The following is a 16,192-nucleotide window of genomic DNA, read 5'->3' on the forward strand; positions in this document are numbered from 1 at the left end:
ACATTCCCTACACTTGTAAGGCCATTCCGCAGTGTGGATCCTCTGTTGCTTGATCAGGTGGGACCTCAGGCTGAAGTTCTTCCCACATTCCTCACACTCGTGGGGCCTCTCCCTGGTGTGGATGTGCCGGTGCTAGTTGAGGTTGCAGCTGTGGCTGAAGCTCTCCCCACAGTCGGGGCAGCAGAAGGGCCTCTCCTCCGTGTGCATGTGCTGGTACAGGAGGAGACTGGAGCTGGTCTGAAACCTCTTCCTGCAATTATCGCACTTGTAGGGCCTCTCCCCAATGTGGATCCTCCGGTGTTTTATCAGGCTGCAGATCCTACTGAAGCTCTTCCCACATTCCCCACACTGGTAGGGCCTCTCCCCAGTGTAGATCCTCTGGTGGCAGATCAGGTGGGAGCTGGTCTGAAACCTCTTCCCATATTCCCCACACACGTGGGGTTGTTCCCTGGTGAGTATCCTCTAGTGGCGGAGCAGGAGGGATTTCTTGCTGAAGCTCTTCCCACATTCCCCACACTTGTGGGGCTTCTCCCCATCATGGAGCTGCTCATAGACCACCAGGTCTGAGCTCTGGCTCCATCTCTGACCGCCTTCCTGGCACAGGTTGGGTCTTTCCTCCTCAGATCCTCGCCATATTCCTTTGCAGCCCCTCCTCCTGCAGGATCTCCAAGGCTTTTCCTCCCCATTGGATTCCTGTGCCATGAATCTGCTGAAAATGGCCTCTTCCACGAGGATCTGCCGTGGGGATTTGTCCTCCCTGGTCTCCATGCTCAAATCCTTGTTTGGGGGAGGGAGGACAAGGAGAATATGGATTTGCCTCTGTGCCAGAGGAAGGTGATGGAGATCCCCTCAATGCGTCCCTGGCAGGACAACATCAGCTCTGGGGTTGTCCTTCATCCGAGGGCCATGCTGGGCTGGGAGATGGAGCAGGAGAGAGGGGGAAAGGGGCACTGACTTCCTCCTCACCTGCCTGGCTGTCCTGGGGCATCATCTTCCTCACAGCCTTCTCGCCATGCTATGTAGGTTTGGGAATGGGAAATCCTGGTTTGGAGGGAGAGCAAGGGATGAGCACATTGAGTTTGAAGGTCCCTCTGCCCAAGTCCATCTCTTGAAGTCACCGAGCATCTAGGTCCATAAAAAACCAGCAGCTGGGAGTGACTGGATCTACACAGGGAGCAATTGGGATCCTACCATGATCACAGTGGGAACAGCTGGGTCCATGCTGGGGAGAACTGGTAACTGAGGTAACTGAGGGTTACGGGAATCATACTGGGATTGAGTGGGAGTGACTGTGAGCAACTGGAATCATACTGAGAAAAACTGGGCAGAGGTGGGAGTGACTGGGAGCATGCTATGCGTGACTGGGATATACTGGGAGAGACAGGGAGTCACTGGGATCATACTGGAGTCTACTGGGATCATGCTGGCATTAACAGGAAACAACTGGGATAACACTGGGGGCCATTGGCATCACATCTGGAGTGACTGGAATTAGACTGCATGTGACTGGAATCATACTGGGATCATACTGCGAGTGACTGGAATAGTACTGGGAGAGACTGGGATCATACTGGAGTCAGACTGGGAGAGACTGGAAAGGTTCTGGCCATGACTGGAACCATACTGGAGGTGACTGGGTGCAATGGTTCATACTGGGAGTGACGGAGATTTTAGCATGACTCACTGGGATCATACTGGAAGTGACTGGAACCATACTGGGAGTGACTACGGGTCCCACTGGGATCATCCTAGGAGCCACTGGGATTCCAGTGGGTGTGACTGGATCCTCAGTGGGGGTTACTGGGAGCAACTGGGTGAATATTGGGAGGAAAATGAGAAGCATTGGGAGCAACTGGGATCAACTGGAAGGTACTGGAACCATGCTGAGGGGACTGAGATTAAAACTGGGATCATACTGGGAGTGACTGGGAGGAACTGGGAAAGACTGGGAATGACTGTGAGCATGCTGAGGGCAACTGGGATATACTGGGAGGGTCTGGAAACATACTGGGGGGACTGGAACAACACAGGGAAGAGCCGGACCATGCTGGGAATGACTGGGACCACACTACAAGAAACTGGGAGTGACTGGATCTACACTGGGGGCAACTGGGCATGACTGGGACCATGCTGAGAGGGACTGGGGCTGTTCTAGGGGACACTGAGATTATACTGGGATGAACTGAGAACGACTATGAGCTGGGAACAACTGTAACTAATGCTGGGGAAACAGATCATACTGGGATCACAGTGGGAACGGCTCGGTCCATGCTGGGGACAACTGGGATAAAATTGAAGGTGATGGGAATCATACTGGGATTGACTGGGAGTGGCTGTGAGCAACTGGAATCATGCTGAGTGTGGAGTCCCTGCAGTCCCTTGCCATAATACCTAGGGCCTGGCCTTGGCAGGACAGATCATAGAGTCACCTGCCCAGCCTGAGACAGAGAACTTCCCAATGGTGCCCTGGACACGATGGTTTGCCTGAGTTTCTCCCCTCCCTGATTCCCCTGGCCCTTTGGTTTCTCCTTTCCTCTGTGTCTCCATTGGTTTGGGGTTCCCGGGGACTGGCCCCGTTTTCCCTACAGGACACTGACCTTTCCTGCCCTTTGCTCTGCCCCCGTGCCTCAAGGTCTTTGGCTGCTGAAGCTCACACTTGAGCTGCAGACCGGCACACGTGCTCCCCTTTCAAATCTGGATTCCCCTTGGGCTTCTGGAAATAAACCTGGCTGGAACGGATCCAGTGCAAAGGCCTTCTGGCCTCTCCTTGCTGAGCTGCCCACGTGGCGTGTGTGCATGTGTGAGCTTGACTGCTTCGCCTGAGCTTCCCCAAGCGGCCTTTCCACCGCAGAGGCTTATCGGCTCTGGGCTTCAGCTCCACTCCTAAAAGGCTCCTGCAAATGGCGCACCAAATGGTCAGTCCCTGAACCTTGGATCCTCTTTCTGGCTCCTTTGGAAGCATTCTCCAGCACCTTCAGGACTGGTTTCAAAGTCACTTTCAGATACCATTTTCCCAGGAGGAAAAAATACAGTTTCCTGGACAGTTTCTCTGGGGGGCCGGACCAATAACCTTCTGGTCAAGGAAGACTGATCCAATTGGCTAAAATTCCATGAGATTATTTCCTTTGACCCACTGGACTGATGAGTATATTCTAGTTGAAGTCACCTTTTTTTTTTTTTTTTTTTTTTTTTTTTTTTTTTTTTTTTTCTTTTTTAAATCTCCTGAAAGGGAGAGGGTTTGATGGCTGCAAAACTAACCATTGAGCAGAAAGATGTATGTTTCCAGATTTATCAGAGAAATATGGGTTATTGATCTAGTATCAATACCCGGCCGTGATGGACAAAAACTCTCTTAACAATTTAATGTCAGAAAGTGTATGTTTATTACGGCTAGGCTGCACATGGGATAGCTCCCTAATACGCGAAATTCACAGGCAATTACAAAGCCTTTTATTTACAAAAGTGTTGAATACCCAAAAAGAACTTAATTTCCTGTGTTCAATGGGTCCTTTAAGCAGGAAGTCTGCAGCTATCTTATGTCCTATTTACCACATTTTGTTTTTTGTTACAAGCACAGCTACATAAACATAAAGCTGACAAGCAATAAGTTACTAAATCCGGGATGTCTTATCTAAGATGTGGCTTCTGTTAACTGCGAATGAAGCTTACCTATCTACTGCAGCTAATTCAGCAACTTATTATCTTAACTGTCCTAAAATCCCCAATTCTTCAAAATTAATGTCTCATTCCCTACTTCTTCTTTGAAATGAGTAAATTCCTTTACTCAGTATACAGTCTTTCTCATCTATCCAACCCATGCAGCTAGTGTCTCTCAAGACCAAGCCATACGCCTTTGACCGTGATGTTAAAGCAGCCACTCATTGTAGCATCCTCCAATTCTAAACAAGTATTACAACAGATAACACTAAATTTATGCTGACCAAAATAAGCAACACAACTATAGGGGGGATTAAGGCATTCAGTATACTGGTTGCTGGCAGTGACCACCCAAAAAGCACATCCCACCAAAGATGAGACAAATGTTCCTCAAGCCTTTTAAAAACCCCTTTGATGGTCTCTGTGTCATGGTGTATCGTAATTAATGTATTTTTCCCCCCATCTCTAATTTCTTTTAAGATTTCTCTCAATTCGTGATGTTTCAACAATTGAGCAACTAAAGTCAAATTCATTCCTATGGGCACAGGCAGTATCTTCTGCACAGTGGCTAGGTTGTCTTTTATATATTAATGTGATATTACAGGTGCCTGATAGGAAAAATCACATCCCTTAATTCTAACAAAATTGCAAACACACGAATTGAGTCTCTTTCACAATTTGGTTGTGAGGGTGTGCTGCCGCGGTCTCAGGGAGGAGGCCGTAAACCCATAGCCCGAGGACACCGGGGTGGGGAGTCAGCTTGGAGGCAAGGCGGGCATCCTGCACACACACACTCATCCCTCTTGCTGAGGCTGCTTCGCTGGGGAGAAGTAGTCAAGCCAGTCCTGGTGGAAGGCAAAGGGGTCGGGCCCTGCTCGAGTTGATCCTTGGAAACAAGGAAGGGATACCCCCTCAGGTAACCCGTGCGGAGTCTTGACCTCTTACCTCCATTTCAGAAAGTGAAGAGGGGAACGGTACTAGTGACAGGGCAGTCTAGTCTGGGGTTCGGACTGAAGGTGTCCGGCCCGGCGGGGGCTAAGGCGTGGGAAGGCCCTGAGGCCCGGAAGGGGATGCCAGTACTAGGGACCCTGTCGAGCGCCGCAAAGCGTGTCCAGAGTCTCAGGGGTGAGGCAAGGCGCGGGGGTACATAGGAGGTGAGGTCATTAGGACTCACCTCAAAGGGGTCAGAAGAGAGTCTGAGCCCCTGGTGTAAGTAAAGTGTGAGCGTCCAAGAAAGTGAAGAAGGTTGGGGAAAGTGAGTAGAAAGAGAGAGAGTTTGTTCCCTAAATGAAAGCAAAAGTGTAGGAAAGAGTAGAAAGGCATAAAGTTTAGAAGTTTTATGTTAAAGTGTTCAAGAATTAAGTCAAGAGGTTTGAAGTAGTGTGAGAAAAGCTGATGAAATTTTTTTGCTTAAAAACCTGTGTTGCCTGTCAGTACAGGGCACCTTTGAAATTTTAATTTTCAGTCTAAAGAAAATGGGACAATGTACTAGTAAGAAGAAGAAATCCCAAAAGGAAAATAACAAAGTGAAGAGTATTCCTTCTGGTAGTCCCTTAGAACAACTTTTAGCTAAATGGGATTCTTTAGAGGCCACAAAAGGACTAGATCAGGTTAAAATGGTGTTTTATTGCACAGAAGTCTGGCCAAAATTAAAATTACCAGGAGAGTGCCCATGGTTTGGAACACATGATGAGTGGATGTGCTATCAGTTAAATCAGCATCTAAGAACTCAGGAAGATCCAGATGTAAACCAGTTAGCCTATGCTGTTTGTTGGCAAAAGAGAGCCACGAGTAGAGGGAATATAAAAGTCTGCAAATTAAAAGTGTGAAAGAAAGGAAGAGAAAGAAGAAAGAAAAGAAACTTAATAAAAGATGGGACCCTCTCGACCATTTACCCCCTCCAATTTACCCAGAAGTGCCCCAAGTCCCTCAAAATCCTGTCCCAGTTCCCCTACTAACTTCCCCGAGTCAAACTCAAACTTCTTCAGAACCCTCTCTTCCTCTTCCCCCAGTGGTTCCATCATCACCCCTCCTTAACACCTCTCCTCCCCAGTCCTTAGTACCTTCTCCCTTTACTCTCCCAACAGCCCCTTTGTCACCTCCTTCCAATACTGTCCTTCCTCAGTCGTTATTAGCCTCCTCCCTCCATCCCTTAACAACCCCAATTAAACCTTCATCGAGACCAAATCAAAATCAAGGTTCTTTTGCCCCAGTTATAACCCCTTCAGTTTCCCAAAACACAACCTCTTCCCTAGTCCCCCTTCCTCCCACAGTACCATCCTCTGCTTCTCCTCCTACAGATTTTACTACTTCCCCATCACCTACAGCAATTCCCCTGCCACCCCCTAACTGGGAATTAACCAGAACTCCTACAGACTCCCATGAGTCATCCCATTCTCCTGGAAACCCCCAGGAATCCGTAACCCAGACAGTGTTATCAGTTAATAATGTAAGTGAAGGACCCTATTGTAACACCAGGTCAAAAGCCTTAAAGCCAGAAAGACTTTTTCCCCTCAGGGAAGTGCCTATGGGAGGAGTGATTGGAGGAGTTGGATTTGTAAATGCCCCATTAACAGCCTCTGAGGTAAGAGGATTTAAGAAAGAGCTAGGAAATTTAGTTGAAGATCCCATAGGTATTGCCACACAGGTAGACCAATTCCTTGGACCCAGTGTTTATACATGGGGAGAGTTAAATTCTATATTAAACATCTTGTTCTCCCCTGAGGAAATACGAATGGTCAGAACAGCAAGTATCAGAATCTGGGAAAGGAAAAATAGGTTAGGGCCACCTGGAGATCATAAATTACTGATAGCTGACCAGGGGTGGGACCCAAATCAAGAAGAAGAAAGACAAAATATGAGAGACTATAGGTCCTTGATAGTTCAAGAGGCATACGAGAATCTGTCCCCAGAGGGAATAATACTAAATTAGCTTTTGATGGGTCCCAAGAAAAGGATGAGACTCCTGCCACTTGGCTAAACCGATTAAAAAGAAATTTTCAATTATATTCAAACATAGACCCTGATGGTCCTGAGGGACAAGTAATTCTAAAAGTGCAGTTTGTAACAAAGTCATGGGCAGATATATGAAGAAAATTAGAAAAAATTGAGGATTGTCAGGAGAAAAGTATTAATGAATTATTAAAAGAAGCCTTAAAAGTTTACTTGAGGAGAGAAGAAGAAAAAGCTAGAGCCAAGGCTCGCATTATGGTAGCTGTAGCAAGAGAAAGTACTGGAGTAGGAGAAAACCAGAGAAACTCCTCTTTGAAATCTAGTGAGGGAGGACCAAGACCCTCATTTAAAGGACCAAAGTCACCCATAGTACCACCATGGGTAAATTTGAAAAGAAGTAACCCAGGAGAGAATAGAACTTGTTATTATTGTGGTGAAATAGGGCATTTAAAAAGGGACTGTAAGAAATTATCACTTGATGAAGCTATTGCAAAGGAGCAAGATGCCCTGGAGAGGGTGCTGAAAGGGGAGGATTAGAGGTGTCAGAGGCTCTATAAAATAGGGGACCCAATAGAACAACAAGATGAGTCTCTAGTAAACTTTGATGTGGGGCCCCAAAGTGAAGAATATGAATTCTTAGTGGACACAGGAGCTGATAGGTCGAGTTTAAGGAAATTACCAACAGGGGTAATGTTGGAGTCCAGGGCATTCCTTTGGCTGCCCTGGAGGGTCAGAGACCTGGACAGGGGGGTCTGGGGCCCTGGCCCAGAGCCCAGAGGGACATTGGCTTTGATCTCAGTCCATGGGAAAGGTTTCCTACACTGAGGGAAGGATTGCAAGCCACAAGAGTGTGAAAGATAGTAGTTTAGCTTATCACAGGGTGAGAAAACAGTAGGTTTAGGTTTTTAGTATTGAAGTGAATGGGGGCAAGATGGAGGATTTGGGGCGTTGTTCTTCTTTCTTCTTCCCTCACTCCATCTTCTGCAATGACAGTGGCACAAAGTAGTTTAAAGAGATTGGGTCAAAGTAGGGATGACCTTTTTAGTATAAGTGATAGGTATTGGCAAATAATGATAAATAAAGAATACGTAGTAATTAGTATAAAAGATAATGACTGTCCAGTCCGGGAGGAGTCACCAGATGCCTGAGCAGCTGCACAGACCTTTGTTGGGCACTGAGAAATTTGTAAGATAAGAAACAATAAACGAAGCACGCAACCTTGAAAAATCAGAACCTGAAGACTCCGTCTCTTTCTTGCGTTTGGCTCAGAGCTTTGCAGAGGGCGAAAAGACTAAAACCACCTGAATCTCAGAGAAAAAACCTGAGAGGGTAACAATCGGGATAAAAACTTGTGAAGTGTTAGGGTCTGAAGGGAGGCCCTTTCGAGCATTAATAATTGAAGGAGTAGAGATTAAAGGGAACTCAAAGTATTGTGTAGCTGATTTTCTTTATTTACCACATACAGAAACCAGTTTACTAGGCAGAGACAAGTGCAGCTCGGGATAGGAGTTATCCCAAAAGATGGAAAAATGGTTGTGCATATCATGAAACTGACCCAAGGGGATATACAAGAGATAAATCCAGAAGTGTGGGCTACAGAGGGAAAGTATGGGTGTTTAGATATCCCTCCCATTAAGATAGAAATGCAAAAAGATACCCCCGCCATCAGAGTCAAGCAATACCCAATGTCACCAGAAGGAAAGAAGGGGCTAGCTTCAGTAATTGAGCATCTTTTAAAAGAAAATATCCTAGGACCCTGTATGTCCCCTCATAACACCCCTATATTGGCCATAAAGAAAGATGAGGGAAAGTTTAGATTAGTCCAGGATTTGAGAGAAATAAATAAAAGAACTATTGCTCGACACCCAGTAGTACCTAACCCCTATACCTTGCTGAGTAAAATTCCAATAGAGCATACCTGGTTCACAGTGATAGACTTAAAAGATGCTTTTTGGGCATGTCCCCTAGCAGAAGAGTGTAGGGATTGGTTCGTCTTTGAATGGGAACATCCAGACAGGGGAAGAAAACAACAGCTAAGGTGGACGCGGTTACCGCAGGGATATACGGAATCGCCAAATATCTTCGGACAGGCCCTAGAGACATTATTAGAGCAGTTTAGTCCCAAAGAAGGCGTTCAAATTTTGCAATACGTGGATGGTTTATTAATATAAGGGGAGACAGAGAAAGAAGTTAAAAATGTAAGTATACAACTTCTAAACTTTTTTGGAGAAAAGGGGTTAAAAGTATCTCAAAGTAAACTACAGTTTGTGGAAATTGAGGTCACTTATTTAGGACACATAATTGGAAAAGGGAGTAAAAGGTTAAGCCCTGCAAGAATTTCAGGAATAGTATCTATATCACCTCCAAAAACTAAAAGAGACATAAGGAAACTTCTAAGCCTGTTCGGATACTGCAAGCACTGGATAGATAAGTACACTCAAGGGGTCAAATTTCTTTATGATAAATTAATAGACCAGGAACCAATGAATTGGACAGAGAGTGACGAGAAGCAGCTACAAGATCTAAAAGGGAAATTATCCTCAGCACCAGTTTTAAGCTTACCAGATCTTAAAAAGGAGTTTGATTTGTTTGTAAACACCGAGAAAGGAATAGCATATGGAGTTTTAACCCAAGAATGGGGAGGATACCGGAAACCTGTGGCATTTTTATCAAAACTATTAGATCCAGTGGCCAGGGAATGGCCAGCTTGCCTCCAAGCAGTTGCAGCTGCAGCTATTTTGATAGAAGAGGCTCAAAAGTTAACATTACAGGGAAAAATAAAGATACATATTCCACATGATTTGAAAACAATTTTAAGCCAAAGAGCTCAAAAGTGGCTCACAGATTCTAGAATCCTAAAATATGAAATTATACTAATAAATACAGATAACCTAGAACTAACAACATCAAAAAGCCTAAATCCAGGCCAATTTCTCTCTGGCAAGCCCACCGAAGAGATAGAACACCGTTGCCTAGAACTCATTGATATGCAGACAAAAGTGAGAGAAGATTTAGAAGACACACCCCTCCCATATGGGAGAGTATTGTTCACAGATGGGTCATCCCGAGTGGTGGAAGGGAAAAGAACATCCGGATACTCTGTGATTGAGGGAGAGAAAATGGAAGTCTTAGAAAAGGGAAAGTTACCAAGTAATTGGTCAGCGCAGTGCTGTGAAATATATGCACTAAAGAGAGGGCTAGACTTACTTAAAGATGACTGAGGGACCATTTACACAGACTCTAGATATGCCTTTGGTATCGTGCACACATTTGGGAAAATTTGAGAAGGACAGGGATATTTAAATTAAAAAGGGAAAGACTTAATACACACAGAATTAATGAACTCAGTGTTAAAATCTTTACAAAAACCAGTAGAAATTGCAGTAGTCCACATAAAAGGGCATCAAAAGGGAAATATGCCCGAGATAAGGGGAAACCAGTTAGCTGATAAAACAGCCAGAGAAGCAGCTTTAGAACCAGGAGAACCGGTAAAAGTCCTCAAATTTGAGAAAATACCAAGAAAAGAAGAGGAAGGGATAGAGCAAGTGTTTAGTGAAAAAGAGCAGAAAGCAATAAAGAATTAGGATTACACCAGGGGGAATATGGAGTATGGTTAAGAGCTGACGGACGGAAATTTTTGAATAAAGCCCTAGCCCGAAAAATACTTAGAGAAATACATAAATTAACCCACTGGGGAACCCAGGGCTTATGTGACCATTTCCTAAGGGAAAACCTATGTATTGGAGTACACGAATTAGCAAAAGCAGTTACTCAAGGATGTATAATATGTCAGAAAATAAATCAAAAAGTTATGAGGAAGACTGAGCCTGGAGGGAGGGAGTTAGCCTTAAGGCCCTTCCAGAACGTGCAAATTGATTTTACTGAGATGCCCCCTGTTCAAGGTTACAAACACTTGCTAGTGATCATAGATCACCTTACCCATTGGGTAGAGGCATTCCCTACAAAAAGGGAAACAGCAGAAGTAGTAACAAAAATAATATTAGAAGATATCCTCGCTCGGTATGGGCTGATAAATAATATTGATTCAGATAGAGGGCCACATTTTACAGCACAAATTCTACAACAGGTAACACAAGCCTTGGGGATAAAATGGAGGTTACACACCCCATGGCATCCCCAAAGCTCAGGCAGAGTAGAAAGGATGAACAAGACCATTAAAAATGTACAGACTAAATTAATAGCAGAAACTCAACTAAATTGGCTTAAATGCTTACCCCTAGCATTATTACAAATCAGAACACAGCCACGAGCAGATATAGGAGTGTCACCATATGAAATGTTATTTGGGCTTCCCTTTTTGTTATCTCATATTTCTAAAGACTACCTGGAAGGAGAGGAAGTTACTAGAAAATATCTAAAAACCATTGGACAAACCCTAGAAAATTTCAGAAAGAAAGGATATCTTCCTCAAACTTCCCCTTTGGATGCAAATGTGCATAATATCAATCCTGGAGATTGGGTATTGATCAAAACGTGGACTAATATCCCGTTGACCCCGAAGTTTGAAGGTCCCTACCAAGTACTGTTAACAACTCACACAGCAGTGCGCACTGAAGAAAAAGGATGGACCCACATCACCAGAGTTAAAGGGCCAGTACCCCCTCCTGGAGAGAACCCGAGTTCAGCACCCTCACCGGATGAAACCTAGTGGACAGTAACACCACACCCGAAAGACTTGAAATTAACCTTTAAAAAGAAAAAGAGATAACAGAGACTGTGAAAACCTTTTTCAGTTGCCTCTCCCATAATCAATGGACTCAAAAAAGAGGGGAGGGGGGCACAATAGGGGTTAATTTATGTAAACCTAAGTCAGTTTTTGTAAGTAGCAATTTAAATAAGTTTAAGTAATAGATATATTAGAAAAGTATAAGGGTTTTTTGTTAATTTTTAAAGATTGTTTAAGTTTTATAAGTAGCAATTTTAATAAGTAAGCAATAGATATATTAGAAAAGTATAAGGTTTTTTATGTGTTAATTTTAAAGATTGTTTAAGTTTTATAAGTAGTGATTTAAATAAGTTTAAGTAATAGTTATATTTAAAAGTATAAGTTTTCTTATATGTAAATTTTAAAAGTTGTTTAAGTTCTATAAGTAGCAGTTTGAACAAGTTCAAGTAATAGCTAAATTAAAAGAGTGTAAGTTTTTTTAGGAAACAAAAAAAAGGTGAATCTCCTACAGAACATTCTCTATAGGCAACTAAATTAATAGGGAAGGGAAGTGGAAGCATGTAAGTGGGTTCTTTAGGAGACCTCTCCACTCCAAGAGGCAAGGCCGGGTGGAGCAAGAGATCCAGGAAGGATGGCCCATACCGGACTCTTGGGAGGGATCGTACTGATGCTGTTCATAAAGCACACCTATGAAACAAAAGCCTGTGCTAACTGCTACCATCCAGTGTACGATGGAGAGGATCTCAGATCCTTATTCAGGGTCCATACTAACGTGAACCCAAACTGCTTTGACCACTCCCAGTTGAATACTTGCCAAGAGGATGGAAAAGTTTATTGGACCACAAAAAATCACAGCTAGTTATGCACAGCGCCTATTTGGGGAATGTCCTATAGGAGACACTTGGTTATGCTTTGAAGCAGATCACAAAGGATTGAGAGATATAATAAAAGAAAAAGTGTTGACAACAAAATTTGAAAAAGGCCTAGATATCCCATCAGGAAAAAAACCTGTTCATTGACTTAGTAGAAAGGATCAGTCGAGAATTAAATTTAACCGAGTGCTGGATATGTGGAGGTACACAAATGTCTGAAATATGGCCTTGGGAGGAATTCATTTAAGCCCTCTAGAAATTCTAAAATGGAAGCAAACTGAACAGAATACACGAAGTCTAAGAACAAGAGGAAGAGAGAAGTGGGATCTCAAATCTAAAATCATTGGGGAAGAATGTATCATGAGGACAGGAACCAGGTATCAAACCCGTGTAGGAAAATTAATGTGTAAAAGGTATATAATAGTGATAAACTCAAGTGCTAAATGGGTTCCCAAAGGGCCTAACAAGTATTGGTCAACTGAGAACACTGAAAAATGTATCTTTAATGAAAAGTATGAATTATATGAATGTATTGACAAAGCTATAAATCCTTTTTGGGGAATAAAAGAACTGCCTCGATTTTGGCGACAGCCTTTTGAAGCTAGGGAAGCTGGGAAGCTCCAAATCACCTGTTCTGGATCTGTGGGGATACTGCTTATACAAAATTACCTGGGAATTGGTCGGGAAGCTGTACAATAGGGATCATAAAGCCAGCTTTCTTCCTATTACCCAAGAGATTAGGAGCACACCTAAGAGTCCCAGTATATGACAATCTGGGAAAAGTCGAATGAAAGGAAAGAGATACTCTAACAATTGGTGGAGACCAAAAATGGAAAGGAAAAATATGAACCCCAGAAGAAATCATTAAAACCTATGGACCAGCCACATGGGCACAGGACGGGTCCTGGGGGTATCGCACTCCAATCTACATGTTAAATAGAATCATCAGGCTCCAGGCTGTCCTAGAAATGGTATCTAACCGAACAGCTCTCGCATTAGACCACATCAGTGACCAACCAACACAAACAAGAGCTGTAATATACCAAATACATCTTGCTGTAGACTACCTTTTAGCAGATGAAGGAGTAATCTGTGGTAAATTTAATTCGTCTGAATGTTGTTTAGAAATTGATGATAAAAGCGCAGTAATTAAAAACATCTCAAAAGAAATCAGAAAGCTAGCCTATGTGGGAAATCAAGAGTGGACTCCTCTAATGGACACCAACTGGTGGAATAGTTTTTGGTCATTCAAAGGGGATTGGTGGAAGAAAGCTGGGTTTATGATAATTTGCTCAATCACCGGGTTAATGTTCTTACCCTGTCTAATCCCATATCTAATTCGAACAATTCCCTCCACAGTCCAAGCCAGTATCCAGATCCCTAAAGCAACCAGTCAAAAACAAACCAAAATGATGGTAATAGAGAGTCAAGAACCCGAACATGAGAATGCCAAAGAAATATATGAGAAGTTCCAAAAATGTAGAAAAATTTATTTTCAAGAAGAAGAGGTAACAAATTGATGCGAGCTAAAGCTCGATCAAAGAAATAGGAGGGGGGAGTTGTTATAAACAAGTTCTATTCAAATGATCTATGTTTTAGTTACTTAATTGTTAAGTAATTCCATTAAGATTGTTAATGCTAGTTCTGTTTCAAGAATTTGCCTTATACTTGTTTTAATATTGATTTATCACCTTATTTACTTGTTTGTTAATTAAGAATTCACCTTATTACCTGTATCTCTGCTCCCATTCGTCGAATAGTGTCTGAATATGCAAATAAAAAGAACACTGGAATTCTGGGAATGACTTAAGAACGAGAGACTCTGAAAAGCAGGGAACCAAAGTAGAATCCAGGACTGAAGTCGCACTTTAGACTAGTGCAAGAGGTACAGGGGTCCGCCAAAGCAGCTTTATTTAGTCGCTGTGACCTGAGAAGGAGTCCCCCATCGCTGGATGACCCCTGATCAGCCAAGTGAAACGGACTCCCCGGCAAGGGGAAAAAGCCCACGAGGGGTGTGGGAGTCCCCAGCTTTGCTGTGAAGCGAAGCTGTGTGTACCTCCTCCTCCGCGTTGCCAGGGGAGCAAGCAAGCTCCCCCAGAGCTAAGCTTGATAATAAAAACATTAAAAAGAGCAAGTCTCTCAGTCTCCTGGCTCTCTGACTCACTTCTTTTTTTTTCCAGAACAGGAGGAACTGGGAGAGAGGAGAAGGGAAGGGCAGGACTTGGGACCTCAAATTTAGCAAAAGGGGGGATGCGACATGAAAAGTGAACAGGAAGGGGCTGGGATGGGTGAGGGGGATTGAGGACTGGGGGGATGATGGGAAAGGGGAGAAGAGGTGGCAAAAGACTGGGATACCATGATACTGAAGCTATAGAGAATAAATTTTCTAACACAATTTGAAGCATCAGAAAGCAGGCAGTATTTATCTGTGCAAGGCACAGATGAGGATATTTCCTTATTCACTGTGTGTTGTAAGACTTTTAAACAAGGCATTCATTCCATCATGATAATACATATTCATTAAAATATGTTTCTTATCTAATACATAAACATCACTTTCCTAGAACTATTTTGCTTGCATCTGAGACATTAATTTTGAAGAATTAAGGATTTTTAGGAAAGTTAAGATAAGAAGTTGCTGAATTAGCTGAAGTAGATAGGTAAGCTTTGTTTGCAGTTAACAGAAGCTGGATCTTAGATAAGCTATCCTGGATTTAGTAACTCATTGCTTGTCAGCTTTATGTTTGTGTAACTGTGCTTGTAATGAAAAACAAAATGTGATAAATAGGACATAAGGTAGCTGCAGATTTCCTGCTTAAAGAACCCATTGAACACAGGAAACGATAAGTTCTACCAAGGATTCATTTGTCACAAATGCTTTGAAAAAATAGAAAGGTCAGGATGAGGAAAACTCATTTTCCTTCCTCATTTTTGGTGAACCCTCCCCAGAATAGACCCCTGACTCTTTTTAAGAAACAAACTACACATGCTTAATAGCCTTTTTGCCAATTAGCGTATGAAACAAGGAAAGGGAGGTGACAGAAGTATGAATATGTATTTGTATTTTGAGTATTCAACACTTTTGTAAATAAAGGCTTTGTAATTACCTGTGAATTTCGCAGTGCGTATTAGGAAGCTATCCCGCGTGCTGCCCGGCTCTAATAAACATACACTTTCTAACTTTAAACTGTTAGAGAGTTTTTGTCCATCACAGTTGGGTATCGACACTAGATCAATACTCATATTTCTTTAACAAGTCACATCCTCCTCCTAGAAGGCCTTGTATGGTCCCGGAGGGTCAGCTAAAGGGGCCTCTGGTGGTTCACTGAATATTCACTGAATGCATTGAATGCTTCAGTATAAAAGGTGACCTTGCCTTGAACTTTTTCCTGTGAGCATTGATTTTCTGTGAGCTGTTGATTCTTTGTTACATGACTTGCAAAAAAACCCCAAAACCACACCACTGTAAACCTTTCTATCTGTTTCTCCATTGGTTCCACTTATGTTTATCATCCTGTGTAAATACTTTAGCGTTCTTTTATCTTGTATGCTAGTTATTCTTTAAGCTCTATTCCACAACTTTAGAGGAACTGAGAATTTCTATTCTCTGTTATTTATCATGACCACCCCACAGCACAGCCCAGCTGCTTTGGGGTGTCAGCATTTGCCTGGCGCTGGGATGGGGGGGAGCTGAGTGCTGTACTGGTGGTACTAGTGGTTCTGTGAGCCTGCCCATCCATGGGGTGAGCAGGGGCATGGGCGAGGGAGGGAGGGGGAGGAGAGCTTGGGGCTCCCAGCTGAGCGAAAGGGGAGGTTGGCTGCCCAAAAGAATAGGAAGTGGCTGGGACTCCCAAAACCAAGCACAGGGAATGTGGGTTGAGAACTGAGGGGAAGATGGGAAAGGGAGGAAAAGAGGGGGCTAGGATCCCCAAACAGTGGGAGGGAAATGGGACACACAAATTTAGTTGGGAGGGGTCTGTGGATTGAGGGGGATCAATGGAAAAGGAGGTGAAGAGGGAGGGAA

General features: G+C 43.5%; 1 protein-coding gene across 1 annotated transcript in view; it reads right to left on the reverse strand.

Moving 5' to 3' along the window:
- The window catches only part of LOC120764669 (zinc finger protein 239-like), a 96,130-nt gene that overhangs the window by 48,269 nt on the left and 31,669 nt on the right, over positions 1-16,192 (reverse strand). The window lies entirely within an intron of this gene.

Source organism: Hirundo rustica, chromosome 34 (genome assembly GCF_015227805.2).
Source record: "Hirundo rustica isolate bHirRus1 chromosome 34, bHirRus1.pri.v3, whole genome shotgun sequence".
Classification (NCBI taxonomy): Eukaryota; Metazoa; Chordata; class Aves; order Passeriformes; family Hirundinidae; genus Hirundo; species Hirundo rustica.